We start from the raw sequence: 25,363 nt of genomic DNA, 5'->3' as shown, positions 1-25,363 counted from the left end.
AAGTTTAAAAAAAACATGAAATGTTGATGGTTAAAACAGTCTCGTGCTGGAAGTCTCTCTGTTTTAATGTTTTTTGTTGTCCTTTGGTATGGATCAACTGGTATCTGTATACTGTTGGCTTAGTTTTTGTGTTCTGACATGGGCTGATGTACATTATTGAAATTGAACCATCTGATTTTAGTCTGTAATTTAATGGATAATACAAATCAAATTAAGGTTAAAAAGCGGTGACTAACAGGAACAACATTTAGATTAAGTTATGAAGAACGAAAATTAATTTACGTTACGTGGCCCGCTTGTATCACATGTGTTCTCTGATTATGGAGTCCAGCTCTTGACTGACTTGCTCCTGCAGTCGAGACACGAGATGTGTTGTTGCAAGGAAGTGGAGTGGGGAAATGGGGCGGGGCTTGCGAGATAATGGGAGTATACGGAATAATGGGGGCGATGACTGAAACCGAGTGTAATAATTGTGAGTTCTTATGTTCCTGTTTTTTACAACAAATGATCGTAATAAAAGTTTCTCATATTACGTTCTTTTTTTATTTGTCTCGTTTAAGTTGAGGGCCGGGTTCTTATATTGATCCATACTGATGTAAAAATTCTCTAAAATGTTGAGTAAAGGACCTTTTTGTTCACGTCGTAGAATTTTTAGATCTTGATCTATTGTAGTATAATTGTGATTATAGTCTTTGAGGTGGTTACTTATGGCAGAGAAACGATTATACTTTAAAGCATTGTGATGTTCTGTATATCTTACGAGGAATTTCCTACCGGTTTGTCCGCAGAAAACAAAGTTGACATAATCAAGAAGTATCCCTTAAACCCGCAAAAAGAATTAAAATCAATAGTTAATAATAGTACTTTCCTTTTCAATGAACTTGAAAAGAAAAACTCAATGCCGTAGTGAAATCGTTACCAAAAATTCACAAGGCTAACACCCGTATACGACCTATTATCAATTTTAGGGATAGCCCGACATACAAATTATCTCAATTTATTAAAAATTTCCTTCTTTACACGTAGGTTTTAGTGTAAAATTTGTATTGAAATTGTGTATTCGACAGACTAAAATGCTTTTAAGTTACATTTACATGATACAGACAATATTCATCACTGAACAAGCTTTTCACTACCAAGCAAACACGAAGATAAAGAACCACATAGAACTTTGCAAAAGAATAAAACATATAAAGGTACCAGAACACCACAAGATTCTTTCATTTGATGTCAATATGTATGCCATATCCCTGTTAAAACCACTATAAATTTGATATGGAATAATTTAACCAAATTCAGTAAATTAAGCATTGGTGAAATAGAAGAGTTCAAAAAGACAGGGAGCACCGTCCTAGAGTATTTTGGCAAACATATATATGGACCACTTAGAACGCACAAACATCATATATAACATCAAAGCTATAAAATACTGGTCACGTTACGTCGACGATGTGCTAGGCATCACGGATAGCAGCGTTAATGAAGAAAATGAAATTTTAGAATTACTCAACAGTTTAGATCAGAATATTAAATTCACTATGGAAATGAAGAACAATAACATGATTAATTATTTAGACAAAACACTATCGTAAGAATAATCATCTGGCGTTTAACATTTACCGGAAACCAACTTACACTGCTAACACCATTAAACAAAATTCAATACACCCTGAAGCTCACAAAAAGCTGCCTACAGTAGCATGTTAGAAAGAGCTTTAAAAATACCGCTCTCAAAGATAAATTTGAAAAAAGAAATCAAGACCATCCGCGAAATAGCTTTGAACAATGGATTCAGCACAAAATTTATAAATAAGTTAATCAATAAACATAACAAGCCCACAACTACTTTAACGAAAGTGTCAAAAACTGAAGAAAAATTTGCCACATTCACATTTAGCAATAATAATATACACATAATCACCAATGTCCTAAGAAAACAGAACCTAAAAATTGCTTTCAAAGCCAGGAACAGTAATGAAAGAATATTATTTAACCTCACACAGTAAATACTAGCAATAAATACACAAATTCAGGGATGCGGGTCAAGTTATGTTGGATAAACCGGTAGAAACTTCCTCATAATATATACAGAACATCACAGCGCTTTAAAATATAATCGTTTCTCTGCCATGAATAACCACCAAATAGACTATAAACACAATTATAATACAATAGATCAAGATCTAAAAATTCTACAATGTGAACAAAAAGGTCCACTACTCAACATTTTAGAGAATTTTTACATCAGTATGGATCAATATAAGAACCCAACCCTCAACTTAAATGAGACGAATGAAAAAAAAAAAAAAAAAAAAGTAAAATGGGAAACTTTTATTCCGATCATTTGTAGTAAAAAACAGGAACATAAGAACTCATTACACTTGGTTTCAGTTACCGCCTCCATTATTCCGCATACTCACATTCTCCCGCAAGCCCTGCCCCATTTCTCCACTTACTTCCTTGCAGCAACACGTCTTGTGTCTCGACTGTGGGAGCAAGTCATTTGGGAGCTGGACTCCATAATCAGAGAACACAGGTGATACAAGCGGGCCATGTGACGTTAAGTTAATTTTTGTTCTTCATAACTTAATCTAAATGTTGTTCCTGTTAGTCACCAATTTTCAACCTTAATTTGACTTGTACTATCCATTTTACAGACTAAAATCAGACGGTTCAACTTCAATAATGTACATCAACCCATATCGGAATACAAAAACTAAGACAATAGTATACAAGTATACAGATACCAGTTGATCCACACCAAAGGACAACAAAAAGTAATGAAATGGAAAGACTTCCAGCTCAAAACTGTTTTAACGATTAACATTTCACCGTTTTTTAACTTTCATCATGCTTTTTAAAAAATTTTAAACTAACATTTCATTTTGTGTCCCTCCTATGTTTTTTAATACATCATACATATCTTACTGAGGATGAGCCAATGCCGGGTCAAAACATGTCTATTTATGTGTGAACTTTGGTCTTAATTGGACGTAAAAAAAATATGGCATTGACTAGGAGAATTAAAACAGTTTTTGTACAATTTTGTAAGAAGTACAACCATCAATACAGATTCAACCATGAGATTCATAGTCTGTAGCAGCTATTCACAGGACAAATGGTCGAGTTAAGGGCAGCTATTTGACCACACAACTCTATTCCTCTTGACTCCCTGGAGAGTCATGGTGCTAGTTAAACAATTTAAACAATTATAAGAATTATGGAATTCACAGGCAATTGCTCCACTCGATGTCAGACGATTTTCACAAACTACCTTCAACACTCGAGGGTCCCTGTTGGTCATTTCACATGTTCTACCCAGCAGTGGTTTAGTTATGCTTGTACTTTCACGCTTCTACTTAACAATCACATCAACTACTGGTACAGGCAACTTGTGAAGGGTTGAAACATCCCCTGCTGCATGACATAGGCCTTTCAGGTTGTTGCTGAAATCTTATCATAATTGCTTCTTTGACTTGACAATGATTTGTTCCGCTCCATTTCTTTCATATACGTACAATTCTGTATGTGCATCAATTAGTTCATGTTTGGAGTCATTTTTGACATCCTAACTTCATCATTCCACCAACATGTTTTCTTTTTCCCAATTTTACACTGAGTTGTTCCTAGGCATTTCTTTGTTGTTTCTACTACAGCATTCCTGTGTGCCACCAATTCTCATTCTATTTCCTGAATCTGCTGACTACCTATTCAATCATATGCATGTACAGTACTTCTGTCTAATTCCGTTGTCCTGTAGATTCTCTACATTTACTTGTTTGCTGGCAGACATCACATCAAGCATATAAAAAAGATATTTTAAAACTTTCCTCGCCATCTCATCAAGCAATTTTTTAAAATACAGCTCCGTTTGTCCTGACTTGCATCTTTCTTCTGCTATACCGTCAATACTCTCAAGAGTCATCATTGTCTTTAGATGTAATATCTGTAATCCAGTTTCTCACTGTCCATACACCAATACACAATGTATGAAACAATTGTGGTTTTACACATATGTACTACTTCCTCTCACTTCAGATAGTACAGTGAAGTAGGCCAGCACGATTGTTTATACTATCTTCTTTTCTTACACTGCTTTTCGGTGTACCAAATGTTGAATGATTACTTTTCTCTCAGCCCATAACGTTATCCAAAATTCTGTAAAAACTGTTTGACTTCTGACAACAGCAAGCACTTCAGATTCAAGCACCTCTTGCCAGCATCACTGGAAAAAGAAGGCCCTATTTTTCTACCTTCTGCTGCGACATCAAACATTGCCTTTTCTTCTTCAGAAGTCTTATTCCCAAGCACTTCTTACCTTCTCCATCCTTTTTTTTTTTCATTGTTTCCTTCTACTATCTATCCAGATTTGTCACTTCCTTTTATTGCATGTTAATGATTCTGTATGTTCTTTGGTAATTCACAGTTGGATGATACAGTGTTGCTGCTTGCTTCATGAATATCATTGATACTGATTTGTTCAAAAGTTGATGATAGGATTTTGTTGTTAACACCACTGTAATTCATGCCAATGTTTCAAGATTAGAAAATCGAATGCTATTAACATCATTATAACAATACCCTTTTTTTTTTTTTTTTTTTTTCAAATTTTTCATATGGCTGGTGGTTTCCATCAGTGACATTACTGATATGTGATGACTTATTTGCACAATTACCTTGAAGATTTATACTTGTCGAACTGTCTGCAGTGTTGAAGGTAAGGATGTTAATTTCACAAACTAATCTGTCTGCCTCTGTTTTACCTGGAACAAATATGAATGAGTTGAAACTTCACATCAGTTTCATTAACTAGTTTTACAAGTTAGTCCAACATATACCCAAAAGTGTCTTTACAGGGGGCTGGTGCCTTGAAGAAACAAACAGAGGCCTCCATAAACTCTCTCAAACTGAAAATAGTTCTGAATCAAATACAGTTCACTGTCTTTAAAAAGCATGAATCTTTCGTTAAGAGTATGCAATAATATTTTATAATAAGCACATAAAGGACTCGAATTTATTATTATTCTATATACAATTATATTGTTAAATCTCTCACTGTACCCACATAAATGTTGTCATTATCAAATGCACCTCCTTCCTTTGAAATGAAGTTGGACTGGTCCATACACTGCCCCAAAAACCAGCTTCAGAATTTTGGATCCTCTACTCATTTTTGTTGTTACACTTGGAGCATCTGAAAGTAGGTATTCTTTAAGTATATTCCCAGTGACAAGCATGCAATTGAGGCATGTTCAGATATTTATCTGAAAGATGATGCTGGGGAAATCCTGGTAAGTAACTATGAACATTTTAATTACAGAAATCACAATGGCTTCATATTTTACTTACCAGTTCATTCCAACATGCCTTGCAGCCTTTGTAAGCAAAGAAGTAGCTTGTGATGATCATTCAACCACCAAGAAGTAATGACAATGTCTACTTTGGTGCCAAGTAGCTTGATGATGCAGAAGGTGAAAAGATAAGAGGTATTCACAATTGAATTGGCAACTGGAGGTGGGGAAGAATAAAGAAAATATAATTTTTATTGGAATCAAATTCTTGATGCTCTCACAGTGCAAGAAAGAAACAAAAACATGCATGTGGTCATCTGTAACGAGTTTCATTTCCCCATGCATTGGAAGTAGAAAATTAATCCCGCATTTCTTCCCCCTTCTTTCAACTGATAACATACATCACCGAGAAATGGCAGCAGTGAGCTCAGTTCCTTTGGAGCCCATTATTTCATGTTTGACCCGCTTAGGCGGAGTTGTTAGCCTTTAATGTAATGTACTGTGTTTGTGATCACTGCTAATCTGATCTTGTGTTCGCAGAAAGCTGTTTTTTACAATAATTCACAGCATACAGCGAGTAGTTCATCAAGTTCCGAGATTCAATTTGAAGGTTCACCGTATCAAAACACATAGAAAAGAGGAGTTCGGGCAAAATAAGCATAGCTACAAACGAGCCACAATGACCATCAGCAGGGGAGGGGTTTTGCCGAAACTTCCGTCTTAATGGTGATCCTGCATGTCGCCACTCTGCAGACTGCAATTTGAGCTCTGGTTCATACGCCCTGGCCCAAAATTCATCAACAGTCACTATTCTCTCCAGCACTTGCTTGCCCTCGTGCTGGTAGCAGTCAGAGCATATGGCATACTATGTCCACTTCTGCACATCAATGAGTGCCCATGGCACCCACCGCCATGTAATCTTACGCAGATGAAGATCTTCCCACAAAATTTTGTGGATGGTTCATTTTTCAATGCCTGCTTTGGCTTGTAACTCAAGTAGTGTCCATCTTCTGTCCTCATAAATGCACTGGGTAATTACTGCATGTGACACATTAGTCCAGACACTAACAGGTCTTCTGCTGAAATGCTGCAGCTCATCTCGCAACGGTTTGGTATGGAGAAGCATTATTCCCCACAGCTTCCGCAAGCTCTCTACGGCATTCTTTGGTATTGCGACTGCGGCAAATTGCCAGTTTGATGTAAGTACGCTGTTCTTGCTTCGTCACATCCATAGTCCATGGAGTGTGACTGACTACAGCAGTCCCATCGCCTTGTGGATGGTACCTGTCCAATGTACTGCCATCTCATGCTTTTTCCATGTACTATGAGTGCCATGCTTTCCAGGACATATGGCCATTGTAGCACCGTACAAATGTGAGGGAAAAAATCATTGCCATAACTTACAGTTCAACACTCTTACCTCAATTTAAAAAAAAAACCTGACAAGGTTTTCATTCTTAGGTATCAACACACAGAAATATTAAAGTAGGAATGGAATAATTCTGTTTAACTCTTTCAAAATTATTTTATACAATAAAACCTTGCTAAGTTGCTTCTCTTTAATATACTATCCTGCAAATATTCATTTTTTGCTGGGTTCCTAGATAATTCGTATAGAAAGCCCTTATAAAATACCCTGTTACATCATGCTTCGCTCCCATTCAAGATGCTATTTTCTGAGAAAACAGAATATTTTACTCATATGTCGCAAGTGATTAAGATTCCGATCAAGAAAACTGTAAATGGACCCATAGCTGAAGGATAGGTGGATTATGTTGACTTACAGATCTCTTAATCAGTTTATCCTTAATCTTGCCATTGGGAGTCTGTAGTGTGTATGCAGATGGGCCAATACTGTAGAGGTGAGTAGAGGCCAATTCAGGATTTCTTGGAATCAAGTTGTTACATACCAATCATGGACAAGGAAGTGAGAGAAGAAACCTTCTCATCACATCCCTTACTGGTTTATCAGGACAGTTCTAAGTTTACCTTTCAACTGTGTTCAGAGTATTGAAGTTTGCTGTGTAAAGGAAAGTGCTTTCCTTATCGGACAAATTAGATATTCTGTGAAAGCAGGTTGAAAACAGTAATCTTAACCACAAACAGCTCGCTGATCCATCAGGAGTTTCATTGTCTACATTAAGAACAATATAAAATAATCATGATTCAATCACCTCAGTCACATCATCAGAAGGGTGCAATACTGTATAACACGGTGAACCATATTTTATTTAACTACTAGCTGATATACCCGTGCTTCGCTACGGAATTCTGCATTGCATACGGAATTCTAGTGTACGCGTTGTGAACAAGATTGTATTAAATTGCATAGCTCTTAACGTTACCCTAGAAACGCAACGGAGAAATCACCAAACATCTTTTCTCATATGAAGACTGAGTTAGGGAATTTTCACTGTAATGGTAGACCCGCTTGCCTACCATCAGTCACAATCAGGTTGGGGAATTTTCATTATAATTGTAGACACTCACTCTCCACCTACCTTTTTACATCCTCAGAAAGACTGTCTTAGTGGTTTTCCCAACTGAAATGAACGTACATTACAATGACGTAAGTAGGAATGGCGCGACTAAAAGCAAAGCTTTCATATGAAATAGTCGATCAAATGAAAAACCACACATTTTCTCACTTTTAACGAACAGGACTACACTGCCGATCTAACAGCCCACAGTTCCAGAGCTGGAATGACCAAGCCGCAGACAGCCGTGATTCGTGAACACTCTTAGTCTTTTTTCGGCGAGGAGAGGGTCGAATAGTGGAGACTCCCAGGGCAAATCTATGCCCTTTTACTAATCTGTTTCCTAGGAGTACCTGATGAGTCGGAAAATATCAATTCACTACACTGGCAGCGGAAAAATCTATAGGACTTGGAGGCTAATTTTTCCTCAAAGCCAGAGGAGAAACCCCCTCTTCACTGATAATTTGGAATAAAATGAATGTAGAATTTAATAAAAGTGAAGAGGAAGAAGCTTTTCTTAAGAAACAGATCTTTTTACGGTTGAATTTTGAGTTATTAAGTGAATTGTGGTGCTATAATTTGGAATAGGTCTAAATTGTTATTCTAGACCAGGTCATACTACTTTTACTACTACCAAAGTGAATTGTGGTGCTATAATTTGGAATAGGTCTAAATTGTTATTCTAGACCAGGTCATACTACTACTACTACTACTACTACTAAGTCAGCCTCTGCTTTAAGTATGCATACTGCTCATTCAAAACAGCGCGTCAGAGTAGGGATCGAATAACTGGAATACCGTACTATGAAGAAACAGTGTGTTACATACCAGTTGTATCAGAAAATGTATGAACCAGAGGAATGGCATGCTAAAGAAGAAAGTTTTATAACTCCCCGGCTATTTCCTGCCAATATTCAGTCAGGCTTTTGTACTCGGTACGCAGCAGTAATTCCATCTATCGGAGTTGAGAGGCAGCATAAGGGACAAATAACATCACAACAAACAATGGTCAATGTAATAATATTGTTGATCAATGTTATGCTCCTTCGATATTGTAGGCCTTCACATTTAGTTTTCTTCTGACTCTGCAATACCACTCATCATAGTCGGTACAGTAAAACTGAATAAAACATAAATGATCGGAAATTGTATTCTCTGTAACTTTTGTTATCTAGCACTTTTTGATAGGACCAAAATCATAGGTATTTTAAAATTAAAATTTAGGTACCTTCCCCTAAACTAAAATTTCATCCAGGGTGAATAAAATAGCTTAGACTGTAGTTTTTTATTTCCCGATTCTATATACTGATTTTCATTAAATTCTGTCAACCCATTTTTCACGTGGCTAGGCGTCGTTATGGACTTAGCAAAAAAAAAAAATACAAATTCATGAATATCTGTGTTATCATAGCCGGTACGGTAAAAATTTATAAGACATAAATGGTCGGAAATTTAATTCTATAAAAATTTGGTTATGTTGTATTTATCGATACGATCACTAATAATATAAATATTTGAGAATTAAATTTTAAGCCTTCCCCTAAACCACCATTTCATTCAGCGTGAATAAAATAATGTATAGCCTAGATTATAGTGGCCCATTCTCCGACTTTGTATACCAGTTTTCAATGAGGTATTGTATTTCCCGTGTTCAAGTCAGCCAACAAGCAAGACACGAACGTTCGTGTGCATGAAGTGCTCCCATATATTGTATTCATCTTGTACATATATATAAGTTAATTTTAAGTGAGATATGTTTTATCAACTAATTTTAAGATGTTAAACATACTATTTTAGACATACAATGCATTGTTGTACAATAGTGACATATATGCCAGTTCACGTTACGACATGCCCCATTTGGATGTGATCTAATGTTTATTATCGTATGGCATTCCTTTGACAATACTATCTTAATCATAGCTTCATCACATAGATATGTATGCTTGGTTCAGCTGAGGATGACCTTATGTAAAGGGTCGAAACCGGTCCTGTAGCATAATAAGTGCAATAAACAAGTATTGATAGGTGGAAATCCTTTCCTATTTCTAAATCATATAATTGTATTTCTTTAATTTGACACTAAAATTTAAATAAGTTATAACGCCACATGCTATGTGCAGATTTGCTAGTGTTCTAAAATGCAATCTTCTTCTTTTCTTTTTAATGAATGACTAGTGATTTGAGTTATGAACTTCAGTGTATACATGCCTAAACTTAGTTTGCGTTTAGCAGCTCGTGCTGATATATCCTTAATAGCAAGAATTATTTTTAAAATATTTTTTACTTACATTTAATATTTTATAAATATCATAAAACTAGCAGTTACCCGCAGCTTTGCTCACGTCGATTACTTAATCTGGTAAAAGTGGTCGTTTCTCGGCACTGTACTAAGACACTATCTTAAAATCCCTTAAGTATAAAAAATCACCGAAAAACAGAGTTTCATTTACCCCAGAAACTCATTGTAAATCACGTTTGAGTTTTTTCCTTTTGGGGCCCAGACGATCATGCGACACAGAATTGTACATGTGAGAAACAGTCTTGTCTCAAGTCGAAAAAATACACGTTTCTTTATTTTTAAAGGAGATTCCAAATACCAGTTTCCATGTCTGTAAATTTTCATTTTTTTAGATATAAGTATCCTCATAAACAATAATTCAACTAACTTTTCAACTTCCTTTCAGCCCTGTTAAGTGCCTTTTCTGAAAACAAAAACGTACCTGTTCCTGTATTTTTAAATGACTTTCCAAATGCCAAGTTTCTTGTCTCTCACATGTTGGAATCAGATTGTACAATAAGCTTCCAAATAAGATTAAAGATATTAGTACCATCAGTTCATTTACCATAGCTTTAAAAAATCTCCTGCTGAGTAGCTGCTTCTATAGTACAGAGGAATACATGATAAAGTGCTGGTAATGATGCTATTACTTATTAAATTGTAAATACTCTCAATATCTAATATATAGCTTTAAAAATGCGTTAATGTCATATTGATTATGTACACATTATTAACACCACACCAATAGATTTTTATTTTGTGTTTTAAATATTGGTTATTAATATTATTGATTATTTAAAAAATTAAGATGTGCTGTCCTAACATTGAGGTATTTGGTGTTTCTGCTTTTTTTTTCTTTTTCAAAATTATCATTATTGTGCATATATTATTGTTAGTATTAGGAAATCGCTCGACAACTCCTATACTGTTGGCATATTTCAAAATATGTAATTGTACAGTCTATGGAAGCTAAATAAATGGACGAATGAATTAATTAATTAATAAGTTCTTGACATACAGTGTACTGTAAATATACTGGTACTTATTTTAAAAATTCACCCGCTTTTTCAATTCATTTCAGCCCCTTAAATGGATTTTACGAAAGCAAAAATATACGTGTTTCATTATGTAACATCTTCAGTTTTTGAGATATATGTATCCTCATTAAAAAGTGAACTCCTTTTTCACCCCCCCCCCTCTCAAAATGTGTTTTTCCTTATTTTAAAAGGAGATACCAAATACCAGTTTTCACATCTGTACGCCTGTAACACCTCCAGTTTTTGAGATGTAAGTATTCTCATGAAAATAATTCAAATTCTTCTTCACTTCTTTCCACTCCTCTTTCCCCTTAGGTGAACTTTTCGAAAACATAAGTATCTACGTGTTTATTTTTAAAGGAAATTCAAAATACCAACTATCACATCCGTGACAGCTTCAGTTTTTAAGATATAAGTATCCCATGCAAGGAATTCAACTCCTTCTTTACTTATTTTCAAACCCCCTTAAGTCGATTTTCCAAAACAAAACAAAAAACATGTTCCTTTATTTTTAAAGGAGATTGCAAAGACCAATTTTCACGTCTGTAACATCGTAGCTTTTGAGATATAAGTCTCCTCATACAAAGAAATTCTGTAAGTGGATTTTCCGAAGACAAAAGAAGATCACAAATACAAATTTTCATGTCTGTAACATCTTCAGTTTTTAAGATGTAAGTATCCTCATAAAAAGAATTCAACTCCTTTTTCAGCCGTTAATTTGATCACCCCCCCCCCCCCAAACTCAAAAATGCGCGTTTCCTTTCTTTTCAAAGGAGATTCCAAATACCACTTTTCACGTCTGTAACCATTAGTTTTTGAGACATAAGTTTCTCCATAAAAATAATTTGATATTTTCATTTCCTTTCACTCTCCCACTTAAGTGAATTTTCCAAAAACAAAAAATATGAGTTTCTTTATTTATAAAGGAGTTTCCAAATACCAATTGTCATGACTGTAACATCTTCAGTTTTTTAGATATATGTATCGTCATAAAAAGAAGTGAACTCCTTTTTCACCCTCCCCCCACCCCAAGCTGATTTCCGCCCCCACTCAAAATGCGTGTTTCTTTATTTTTAAAGGAGATTCCAAATACCAGTTTTCACATCTGTAACATCTTTAGTTTTTGAGAAATAAGTATCCTCACAAAAATAATAAATTCATTTTTCACCCCACCCCCGCCCGTTAACTTCATCCCCCTCCCAAAAAACGTATTTATTTTTAAAGGAGATTCCAAATACCAATTTTCACGTCTGTAACCTTCAGTTTTTGAGATATAAGTTTCTCCATAAAAGAATTCAACGCTTTTCACTTCCTTTCATATTCCCCCTTTAGTGAATTTTCTGAAAACAAAAAATACGTGTTTCTTTATTTATAAAGAATCTTCCAAATACCATTTATCACGACTGTAACATCTTCAGTTTTTGAGATATATTTATCCTCATAAAAGTAATTCAACTCCTTCCCCCTCCCAAGTTGATATTCCACCAAAAATGCGTGATTATTTTTAAAAGATATTCCACTTACCTGTTTTAACGTCAGTAAATTCTGAACATTTTTAGATATAAGTACCCTCATACAAATAATTCAATGAATTTTTCAATTCCTTTACCCCCTTAAGTGGATTTTCTGAAAACAAAAGAATCCGCGTTTCTTTACTTTTAAAGGAGATTCCAAATACTAATTTTCACTTCTGCAACATCTTTAGTTTTTGAGATATAACCATCCTCAAACAAAGAATTCAACTCATTTTTCAATTCCTTTGCCCCCTTTAAGTGGATTTTCCGAGAAAAAGAAATACATATTTCTTTATTTTTAAAGGAGACTCCAAATACCGATTTTCACGTCTGTAACATCTTCAGTTTTGGGGATATCACTATCCTAATTTAAAAAATTCAAACCCCTTTCCAGTCCTTTTTACCCCCCAAGTGGGTTTTCCAAAAACAAGAAATACATGTTGCATGATTTGTAAAAGATTAAAAATACCAATTTTCACTACTGTAACATCTTAAGTTTTTGAGATGTTTTGTACATATGCCCATTTAAAAAATTCACCCCCTTTTTCAGTTTCTCTTAAGTGGATTTTCAGAAAGCAAATTATCTTTCTTTACATTTACAAGAGATTCCAAGTACCAGTTTTCAAGTCTGTAACATGTTGTGTCTGAGGTATATTGTAGGCCTATATGTATATTTTTTAATTCCACCCCGTTTGTCACTCCCATTCATCCCTTAGTCATTGGATTTTTCAAAAACAAAAAATACGTGTTTCTTTATTTTTAAAGGAGATTCCAAATACCAATTTTCATGTCTGTAACATCTTCAGTTTTTGAGATATGAGTATCCTCATAAAAGGTATTCAACCAATTTTCCCCCTTTTACACCCCCTCCCCCTTAATAGGATGTTGCGGAAACAAAATACCACGTGTTTCTTTATTTTTAAAGGAGATTCCAAATACCAAGTTTTACGTCTGTACATTTTTAAGTTTTTGAGATGCAGATAACCTCATTTAAAAATTTTACCCCCCATTTTCACCCCCTTAGCGACGGAATACCCGCAAATCCTTCCTTAGTGAGCACCTATACCCTTATATAAATGTATCCTCAAAATTTCATTTCTTTATGTCCTGTAGTTTTGGCTCAGCGATGATGAATCAGTCAGTCAGTCAGTCAGTCAGTCAGTCAGTCAGTCAGTCAGTCAGTCAGTCAGTGAGGACACATTTTATATATATAGATTAATAAGTATTTCAAGGATATTTTAAATAAGTATATCAAAAATATTATTAATTTGTTATTATTAAGGATTTTGGCATAAAGAAACATAAGTGGTGCTGAGAACAGGAAACGTGCTTTGAAAGGAGATCACAAGGCAAAACTTTCAGAAACTGTTGCCAAAATAGGATTATTATTCACCCCTAAATTGGGTTCTACAGAGAAAACTCCTTCAAGTTCATCTTTACGAACATTATAATGGACATCTCCTCAACTCAGCCGAGTACAAGCTCAGCCACTGACTGCTTAGATGAAGAAGAGCCATCATCCACTAATAAGAAAGCAAGTAGACCTAATCAATCATTTAAAGCATGACAAGGAAGACCTAAGTGACCATAATGAGGTAAGCTCAAATAAACCAGCTACACCTTTGATGAATAATTCTGCAGGTGTTACTACTAAGCCTATTTATCCAGTAACTAATATCTTGAATGAACAGCAGTCTGATTTACCTGAGAACAGTTCCAAAGCACTAGGCCTACTACCTAAAACATTTATTCCACAAGATCCTGCTACTTAGTATGTAGTTTGGCTGCTGCTGCTGTTGTTGCTGTTCATATTTTTGAAAATTCTCCCAAACATGACATAAATACCAACTTTTGAGGGTCCGAGCGCATTTACAAAAGTGAAATATACCACTCTTTGTTAACTAATTTGTTTAAAGGTGCATTCATTAATGGGGAAACCTTCGTAGGAAACTAGCTGCTGTACTCCGAGTTTACAGAGAAGCAATTTAAAATAAACAATTTTTTCCTGTTTTAACTATCAGAAACACGGCACTGAGTTCATCAAACAACACGAGCAGGTGCCTGACCACAGGTGTTAGATTTTAAAATAACCAGATAAACAATTCCATAAAAATAAATACATCTCAATCAAATCAGTATGATGAAGTAATATACTGGCAAACTGTATTATCAAGATTCTGTTGTATGATTTCTTTCAGCACGATGCTTGCCTTTTCAGGGAGACAATGAACGTATTAGGTTTACCTCAAATGGCCTATATATGGGATGTTTGGAATTAATTAGTGAATATGATCATTTCTTTCACAGCCATCTTTCAAAATGTGATAAAATTTCACGCCATGCGTCTTAATTATCGCATGTAACAAATTTAATCACATCATGGCAAGCTGTGTTCTAGAGACAACTGTAAAATAAGTAAAAGATGCCAAGTACTACTTCCGCATTGCAGATTCGAATCCAGACTGCTCCCACGTGGATCAGTTAGCAGTAGTGCTTCGATGCGTATATCTGATAGATGCGGCATAGTGCAAAATCATGTTAAAATGCACTTCACCATCTGGGGAGAGTTCCTGTAACTCAGGCGCTAACCTCCCTCGAAGGATATCTATATACTGATCACTGTTTATCATACGCTTAACAGGGAGTATAGATTTTGGCCCCTTATAGGTAAGACATTCCCAAAACATCCTTTATGGACGATGTTTAGGTGCTTGTTGAACATGGGCCGGTGAAGTTTTCTCAGGGTTTTTTTACGTGCTTATGAAATACACTGACCACAAACTTCGAAATCGGTTTCATCCTAAAACCGGCCTCCTTATCATCTTCCACAGCCCTGTCTTTATGTAGGTTAGCCCATATCGATAGCTTTTTGTGCATATTGTCCGCCAGAAGCTGCTTCCTTGCTGGTCTGCGCTCTTCTTCCTGCCTCCAACAGCATGCGGTGAACGTGAAGTTCATGAGTTATGACTGTTGTAATGTGAACATTTTGCCTAATCTGACTGAAACTTCGGTTTAGGCCAAGAGCTGAGAACCTGAGGGTTTATTTTACTATTCCTTGTGTTTCTGACCACAGTTTCCTTCCTTCAACAATAAATAGGACCTGGTCTTCAGCAATAAAAAGGACCCACTTTCTCAGTACCGCTTCAAAATTGAATTTACATTAGCCACACTAAAATCACATTAGGAAGCTATTTGTCATTGTGTCATAGATGTTATGGTAAGCTAATTTCACAATTTTTTAACATTTCTGCAGGGTGGTATCCATTATCAATTTGTGGATCAATAACATGACACAATATAGAAAACTTATACGATCTTACCCGAAGACATTAAACGAATTGCTATGTTATAAAGAACATCCAGTAATGCCCAATAATATTAACAATACTGCTGCCATACGTATACAATGCAACAGTATTTCGCAGGAACATACGATTCTGCCAAATAAAAGCAAAGCAAAGTCATCTCTGTACAGGCCATGAAGGCCCTCGGAGGGGTGGAAGGTAAAGGCTTCCACTATCCGCAACCTCGGCACTTGATGGGGTAGAGTGGTTAGCTCTACGCCTGCCTGCCTTTGCTCCCAGGAATTAACCTAATACTCATTTTTGGTGTAGGCTGAGTGAACCTCACGAGCATATGCACCTCCGGAAGTGGATATCTCGTTTCTTACATTTTTTGACTTCCTGACGGGAGTCAAACCCACGTCCTTCCGGGTGAACCGAACAAGCTTTTACCGCCTCGGCCAGGTAACTCCTCACTATTTATAAATAGTCTTCTAAATTATTTGGATTAATTTGCACGCTACTGTATAACTGTTAGGTTCTTCAGTGTGTTGAAAACTAATTTAGGATAAAATAAACTATTAGTTAACAGTCAAGCTGAACGACCTGCATAAGCAGAAATTTATCAGGAAGAAGAAGATAAGTTAACATATAATACAGATGTTGATTCCCATAGGGAATTTAAAATATTTGTCCCGAATGAGTAAATTTATAATACCAATATAATGGTCCGTTATTGGACATTATAAATTTTCCAGCTAACTTATTCTTGGTTGCCTGCGTTTCGCCCTCGTGTGCTAAGTTAGGCTCATCAGTTGGGACTTAGCACACCACCCAAGAAGCAAGGCTAGTGCATACCGTGGAGGCCACTGCATAGGCTACTTGAAGCCACCAGCAGTGCCAATGCACTATGAGAGCTATGTCTCATTACCAAAAAATTGATGCCTGCCTGGCCATCAGATAATACAGATGTTGATTCCCATAGTTAAGTTAACACATAGATAAGTTAACAGTCAAGCCTTAATAAAATTAACTAGCTTTATAGAGTTCTTTAGTACAGTTTTAAATTCTGGTGGCATTTCTTTGGAGGTCAGTAAAAATGAAATGGCGTATGGCTTTTAGTGCCGGGAGTGTCCGAGGACAAGTTTGGCTCGCCAGATGCAGGTCTTTGGATTCAACTCCCATGGGCGACCTGCGCTTCGTGATGAAGATGAAATGATGATGAAGACGACACACACACCCAGCCCTCGTGTGAGCGAAATTAACCAGTTATGGTTAAAATTTCCGACCCCGCCGGGAATTGAACCTGGGACTCCTATGACCAAAGGCCACCACGCTAACCATTTGGCCATGGAGCCGGACACTGGAGGTCAGTGCTTCCCTATGTATGAAAAATAATGTACCCAATTCATATCTGGAGCTCCTTCCTTGACTTTAGAAACAACCCCACTATGCCTGCCTGTAAGGGTGTGAACTCATTGTGTACAGAAGCCCACATATTTTTCCTGCTGGATCCCATTGAATCCCTTTCTCTCTAGTGTTCAAACTATTACGATATTCAATAAGTAACTATCAAGAATGTGACACACTTCTTCTCTCTTCAACTCTTCTAATTAACTGAGATTCAATGTTACCTACCATACCATTAATTCCGCGATTGATAGTGTATTTGAAAGAGGAATCAAATCAATCTTTGTAAGCAACTTGTTGTCAAGAAATAGTTTTCACCACATCTTTTATTGCTGGAAGTAGTTAATCTTCCCTGATAGAATGAGGTTTCCCTGTTTTGCCTATGTGCAAACTTAACAGGTAGGATGCTTCCCATGTCTTGCTATTAATTGAACCCATGCCTGAAACTTTACCTTTCCCATAATTAAGTGTTCGTAACTGTTGCTGGAAAAATTCTATTGGTTTATTTTTCATATCATAATGCTTTGTTTCCAAATATCATCAGAGTTTTGCAGGTTTCATGCACTTGCTCGACAACACTTAATAACACAAAACACACCGTGGTATTTCTGTTCACATTTATCACCGGACCACGTAATCCTAACTGCGAATACAAACAGTCATATTTCCTACTGTATTTTTTCTTTGCTACTTGTTTCAGTTTTAACAGTACGAGGCGTGTTTCTTAAGTGAGGGTCGTTTTGTTGTAGACACTAACAGTTCACGCGTGTGCGATGCAACGAGCGCGTGCGTTGTGTGTCGCGTGCCTCGGGAACAACGGTGCTCAGTTGCAGCTCTGTTGCTAACCTGTACAGTTCTGTTTTGTGCTTGCTCAAATGTTCATGATTATCAACTCGTGCCGTGCGAGGTTCGGTCAGTGATACTTTTTTTGTCGGCAAGGAATCTGTCTGCTGCAGACATTCACTGACAGATATGCGAAGTGTACAGTGCTAATGTTATGAGTGAAGGCAAAGTGCTTAAGTGGGTACGAGACTTCCAAGATAGCTGTGACAACGTCCATGATGAGGTCCGCTCTGGTCGCCCATCTCTGATCACAGACGATTTGGTGGCTTCAGTTGAAGTGAAGATTCGTGAGGACAGATGCTTCACAATAACAGCTTTCTCAAATGCCTTTCCTGACGTGTCTAGGTCAGTGCTTTACAAAATTGTTTCTGAAAACCTAAACTTTAGGAAACTGTGCTCCCGTTGGGTCCCTAAACTCCTAACGGACCACAAACACAAAACATTTGAGTGTTCGATGAAGTTTTTTACTCGTTTTGCCGAAGAAGGTGATGACATGTTGAGTTAGATCGTAACAGGAGATGAAACAGGGGTTTCACATATCATGCCCAAAACCAAGCAACAGAGTATGAAATTGAGACACACACATTCGGCTGTAAAGGTGAAGGCCAAACAGACTCTGTCCCAATGCAAGACCAAGAACTCTTGGTTATCTGAGCAGGCGGCAAGTTTCTATGAAGAAGGTATTCAAAACTTAGTTGTAATGTATGATAAGTGTTTATACAAACTTGGCGGCTATGTTGAAAAATAGAGTAAAGTATGTAGAATCTGCAAATAAATGTGGTGTTTGAAAATCATCTTTCATTGTGTAGTTATTTTCAAACGGCCCTTACTTAAAAAACTTAGAATTAACACTGTCTGTATCAAATGCTTTTATTTTCAAAGACCCTGTTCTAAGCCACTTTTCCATTATTAAAGTGGTTTCAAAAATATAACATTAAACCTGGAGTTAAATCACGATACATTTTGTCCAACTATAACGTAGCTCTTCTGAAGATCTACTGAGCTTTAATGTAAGAAGCAAAACCATCACCTTATTAAAATATGGACAACACATGTTTACTTAAAACAGCAAGGGAAAGTGGGAGCAATAAATTAATAGTGTATTCTTGGTTGCTTTACCATTCCAATGTTACCAACCCTAGCAATTGTTTTCGGCATGTACTGTGGTCCCGTAAGACCCTCATAAAATGGTCATCGACTTAATCCTCAAAGGATGATGCTCTCTTTGATGTTGACTGGAAACGTATTTAGTGAACTGACAGAGTAGCAAAGCAATCATATCCTCTTATCCTAAAAATATCATATTTTGGCTGGTCGCTGAAATATTAATGGGTTTTAGAAAGTTTGACTTATAACTTGTAGCCTTATAGAGTACGGTATTCATTTCATTTGAACGTTTTTTACCAATTTATTTTTTGTTATATTTTAAAGTCAATTAGAATTTCATTTTTAATTCTGCCTGCAGACGACCTGTCCCATCTGTGGAGACCACAGGTTGAGAAACGCTACCCTAAATGATTGCACATAAAATTAAATCAAAATCTTTGACCCAAAATATCTCTAAATGAAGTACAAAGAAAATTTTTAAAAAATCACACAAATTGTATTGTAAATTTCATTTAGAAAATCTAGTCAAGAAAAGACTAGGCCTGTAAACATTTACCATAGTCATTTCGCTGTAAATACCAAATTTCACTTTAAAGCAATGTACATGACAAAAATCATGAAACATACGAATTACGTCCACTATAGCAAGTATCAATCAATCTAACTTACCTTTTCTTCTTTGGCTTCCTGCTACTAAACTCACAGGAAGGAGGTAGTTATGGGTAATACCGATGTGTTTGCAAATTACTGATTTTGTTTCTTCTTGTCTCCTGACTGGCTAGATTTTGTTTTTCCAACAGTGGTTATGTTACGGCCATATGTGGTGGAAACAAATTTTTTGGTGTGACCTTTGCTGGTTTTTAGTTATTGTCATGTAAGTTCCTTGCATTGTACTGCCTCTACTTCATCTAAAATTATTATTTTACCTTTCCATTGATTTTGATCATTTATTTCTCTTCTTTAATTCCTGGTACAAAACATACACTAAGGGGTGAAAAAAGTCAGCCAGCTCCAAGGAGAAGTATACATTTGTCAGATTGTTAAATAATCTATAGAAGAGAATGCATTTTTTCTTTCACTGAAAATGAATACATGTGGCCCAATAGACTTTGTTAAATCTTAAAGGTTAATATAGAGGCGGCACAACTCTGCATTCAAAATGTCTGGGGGAAATCATGCCGAATTCTCTTCGCAATGTCGCACGGGCATATCCGGGATATAGGGATACCATCCAAGACCCACGTTCCAAATGCCGATGAGTCATGCATGATTGTTTTGCCTAGCAAGGGAGTAGCAACAGCAGAGAGCAAGCAGCGAGTACGCATTTAAGTGGAGTTGCAGCTGTCATAATTTCTTCTCCTGGACCACTTACTGTATTGCTCTCGCAGGGAGTTTCACTATTTGCAGACAGATCTGACAACACTCTATGCCATAGAATCCCTGGGTGGAGGAGTGGGGGTATATGATGTACATGTGGTTACAATAAAAAAAAGGGAAATGGCGTATGGCTTTTAGTGCCACGAGTGTCCGAGGAATGATAATTACCAACTTAAGCATACCTATATCACAATTGTAAATCTTGAAGCTCACCCTCAATTACATAAGTCATTAAAAAAAGTATTTGTGAAATGACTTTATACTTCGCCTATAAAATTATTTTACTCACCAGCTACACTGCAGTGTCAACATTGTTGCAGAGCAGGACTGTAAATCAGGACCCCTGGAGGAGATAGCCGTTTTACAGACGGAAGCATTTTTGAAATCCAGGTCACTGATTGGGATGAGCCACAGAGTATTGTCGACATTTCACCTGTTGGTTGAAAAATTATAAACTGTAATTACTATGCACACTTCAAAATTTAAAAGGTACTTTTTTATAATCATAATTTTCTACAGTAACAAGTTATATTTTCCAAGTATCAGGGTACACAGTTATAAAGACTGAAATTCAAGTAAAAACAAGGGTAAATCAGAAATAAAATGTCATTCATGTTATTGTTTAATTTCCCACAAACTAGTTTTATAGTTTTTGTTAATGTGAACAGCCAGGAATTTGTCCCACATGAATTCTTCCAAACATGCATACATCTTCATTATAGACTGTTACACCTTTCAGTGTTCAGTCTACAAGCCTCGGTGAATTTACTGAACACTGCCACAATCCTCTATTTGTAACTAGCTCTGTGGCCTTATTTACTTCTATATCTCTTAAAATAATTAGAAACTATGTCTAACAATTGTCATCTTTTCCTCCCTCTACTTCTCTTACCCTCCATGACCCGAGTTCATTATTCTCTTGGTAACCTATCCTCTTCCTTTCACCTCACATGACCTCCCCACCAAAGCTGGTTTATGCATACAGTTTCATCAATATAATTCATTCCTAACATAGCCTCTATACTCTAATTCAGAGTAGACTTCTGCCATTGTTCCCACCGAATCATTCTCATTACATTCATGTCTGTTACTTCTAACTTATAAGATATCCTGAGTCCACCCAGCTTTCACTCCCATAAAACAAAGCTGGTCTGAAAACAGACTAGTGTAAAAATAGTTTCACCCAGGAGCTGTTGATTGCAACTGCATACTCACTGCATTAGCTTTGCTGCACACAATACTAAGATCCTGGAAGAATTCTCCTCCCCCTACTTCTGTGGAGTCATGGGTGTGAACTGTGTCGCACGTGGATTTGGTCCTCATTTATGGCCGGACGTTCTTCCCGATGCCAACCTTGTGAAGGAATGTAATTACCATTGCACGTTTCTGTAGTGGTTTGTAGTGAGGTGTGTTTCTGAATATGAAGAGAAGAGTGTTGGGATAAACAAACACACAGTCCCCAAGCCAGAATAATTAATCAGACATGATTAAAATCCCCGACCTCGCTGGGAATTGAACCAGGGACCCTCTGACCCAAAGGACTAAACGCAGTCAACTCAGGCAAGGAGTCTGGCAATACTACCATCCTGGGCAAATACATATCCTAATTACTTGAAATTATCTACCTGTTCCAGCTTTGTATTCCCATACTGATATTCAATTCTCTTAGGTTTATTACTTGCTGACCTCAATTTAGTCCTGTAAAGGCTAATTTTCATATCATACTTATTCCCCTTATTTTCAAATTCCAAGACATTAAACTGCAGGCTTTTGGCACAATTTGCCATTATGACAAAGTCATTGGCATAGGACAAATTGCTAACCAGTATTACATTTTCATCTAACTGAATCTCCCTCTGCCACTTTATAACTTTCAGTAGATGATTCATGTAAACTATGGACAACAAAGGTGAAAGATGACAGCCTTGTCTAACCCCTGTAAGTACCCTGAACCAAAAACTAATTTTATCATCAATTCTTACCACAGCCCAATTTCCAACATAAATGCCTTTTACTGATTTTAATAATCTATCCTTAATCCCATAGTCCCCCAGTACAGCAAACATATTTACCCTCCGTACTCTGTCATAATGCGATCTCTAGATCTACGAAATACAAACATAACTGTCTAGTCCTCTCACAGCATATTTCAATTACCTGTCACATACTGAAAATCTGATTCTGACAGCCCCTCTGTGCTCTGAAAGCACACTAGTTTTCATCCAACTTACTCTCGACAATTGAATGTACCCTCTCTTCCAAAATGCCAGTGAACACCTTGTGTGGTATACCAATTAATGAAATACCTCATTAGTTGTTACAGTCTTTCCTGTTTCTTGCTTAGAGATAGGTCCAATTACTGCTTTCATCCTATCAGAGGGCACTTTACTAAAATTCCACCTTAATGCTATTACTCTATGAAGACATTTCTTTCCCACCTACCCATTGTATTTTACCATTTCAGATCTAATTTCATCTATTCCTTATGCTTTATGATTATGTAGTTTATTTACCATCCTTTCTACTTCCTTGAGCATAATTTCATCAACATCATTGTCCTCCTCTCCACGAGCCCAGATGATCACGACACCATCAGAAATATTCCCTTTTACGTTGAAAAGATTTTCAAAATATTCCTTCCACCTGTCCAGTAATTCCCACGGATCTATTCTTAGCTCACCTGATTTACCCAGAAAACTGGTCCTTTTCTTTTTCCCTCCCTTTCTAAGATCATTATTTTACAGAAAGGATTCCCTGCCCTGACCTTTCCAGGTCATTACCGAAATCTTTGTGAATTCAACAAATTTGTTTTGCTCCGTTTCTTTTATCTACATACAATTCCCTGTCTGCATCAGTCCTTGTTTGGAGCCATTTTTATGTTTACAAGCTGCTCTCACTTTATCATTCCACAAAGATGTTTTGCTCTTTCCAACCTTTACATTCACTTGTTCATAGGCATTCCCTTGCTGTTTCTACTATAGTATTCCTGTATGCCACCCATTCTCCTTCTGTATCCTGAAGCTGCTTACTGTCTACTACAAGTGAACTCCTGCTATTGTTCCCACTGATTTTGAAACTGAAAATTTAAAACCAGGATGACAATATTTCTAAGCTACCACATTAATATGTAGACATAGATCCAAACATCAGGAGTTTGATTCTCATCCAGGACTTTTTTTTTTTTTTTTTTTTTACCTGTACATTTTAGAGAGATGTTTCATCATGCATATCATAGACGATGTTGGTTTTTAAATTGCTTATAGTTTTTTTGTTTTTTTTTTTGCTAGTTGCTTTACGTCGCACCGACACAGATAGGTCTTACGGCGACGATAGGACAGGGAAGGGCTAGGAGTTCGAAGGAAGCGGCCGTGGCCTTAATTAAGGTACAGCCCCAGCATTTGCCTGGTGTGAAAATGGGAAACCACGGAAAACCATTTTCAGGGCTGCCGACAGTGGGGTTCGAACCTACTATCTCCCGAATACTGGATACTGCCCGCACTTAAGCGACTGCAGCTATCGAGCTCGGTCTTATAGTTAATTAGACTTAGTCATTCCATTATTCTGTGTTTGCTGTGAAAATGGACCGATTTCTCGTCCATTCTTGTGATATCTGAGGGAATATCATGGTATGATTTAAGACAAAATCTGATATCTTTGAATGTTGGTACGTGGCCCCTGCACTGTGTTTGCAACTGTCATTCCTATAATGGGTGAGTTTTCAGTGCCTAGGTCACCTGTGTTGGTGCTGGTGAAGGCTGGCTGCAGGGAAGGCATTCCACTTCTACTGCTAGACCATGGTAACATGTTCAAGGAGCAAAGGGGCATTCTACAGGCCACCCATATGTTCCTACTAGAGAGCAAAATGAGGCCGTCCTGGCAGCACTAGAGGAGAACTCCTTGGAGCTGTTTCACTGAGAGCCTTGTCTTCCTCTCCTGGTGCAGCGCTTACTGCGCATAACCTAACTAGGGATGCGGGACTGCAAAACATTGCTGCTAGGAAAATACATTTGACGGAGGACCAAATAATTTATCACCTTGCACATGCAACGAGGGTGCTGAACATTGTGTGGGAAGATGTAGTCTTCAGCAATGAAGTCACATTTTTCTGCGGAGATGAAGGGCAGATATACCATGAACCCAATGCCAAGTGTGATGCTAAATGCATTAACAAATCTCCTAGAAGTGGTGTTTTAAGCATTCATTGCTGGGGTTGGTTTAACTCACACGGTCCAGGGATTCTGTTGAACTCTCAACCCTGATATTAAAAAAAGCTTAGAGTCTCTAACTGATTCATTATTTTTAAAAGTTGTTTTATGTCGCACCGACACAGATAGGTCTTGTGGCGACGATGGGACAGGAAAAGGTTAAGAGTGGGAAGGAAGGGGCTGTGGTCTTAACCCTTAGCTGAACAACGGTACTTGTAAGTACCAGCTATTAATTTGCTTCTTTACTCATAATGTTCGGTAGATATCGTGTCTGGAAGTTGTTAGAGCAGGGATGGCGAACCTATGCCACGCGTGTCACTAGGTGACACGCGAACACGATTTCGGTGGCACACCACATGAACATAATAATATTTTATATATACGTCTTGTACTATAAACAATGCATATCTTATAGTGTTTCACGTGTAAGAAATAAATGTGTTTTCGGTGCCGAAAAGAACAGAAACTTAACAAAGGTGGTGATGACCGTATTTTTCAAGAACTCTGGCCAAGGGAATTCGGACTGATAAAAAGATGTGT

General features: G+C 36.9%; 1 protein-coding gene across 3 annotated transcripts in view; it reads right to left on the bottom strand.

The window, feature by feature from the left end:
* Hsepi (D-glucuronyl C5-epimerase) overlaps positions 1-25,363 on the bottom strand; it is a 178,571-nt gene that overhangs the window by 141,003 nt on the left and 12,205 nt on the right. For 2 of the 3 annotated variants that reach the window (XM_067142103.2, XM_067142105.2), the window contains exon 2: positions 20,908-21,051. The gene's annotated coding sequence lies outside the window, so the exon portion shown is untranslated. Of the gene's footprint in view, positions 1-20,907; positions 21,052-21,833; positions 21,971-25,363 lie in introns of those variants that run through there. The other variant, XM_067142104.2, reaches the window with a different exon arrangement.

The sequence above is a fragment of the Anabrus simplex genome, chromosome 2 (assembly GCF_040414725.1).
Source record: "Anabrus simplex isolate iqAnaSimp1 chromosome 2, ASM4041472v1, whole genome shotgun sequence".
Classification (NCBI taxonomy): domain Eukaryota; kingdom Metazoa; phylum Arthropoda; class Insecta; order Orthoptera; family Tettigoniidae; genus Anabrus; species Anabrus simplex.
The sequence above is the reverse complement of the archived record's forward strand: the minus strand, read 5'-3'. Positions and strand labels throughout refer to the sequence as shown.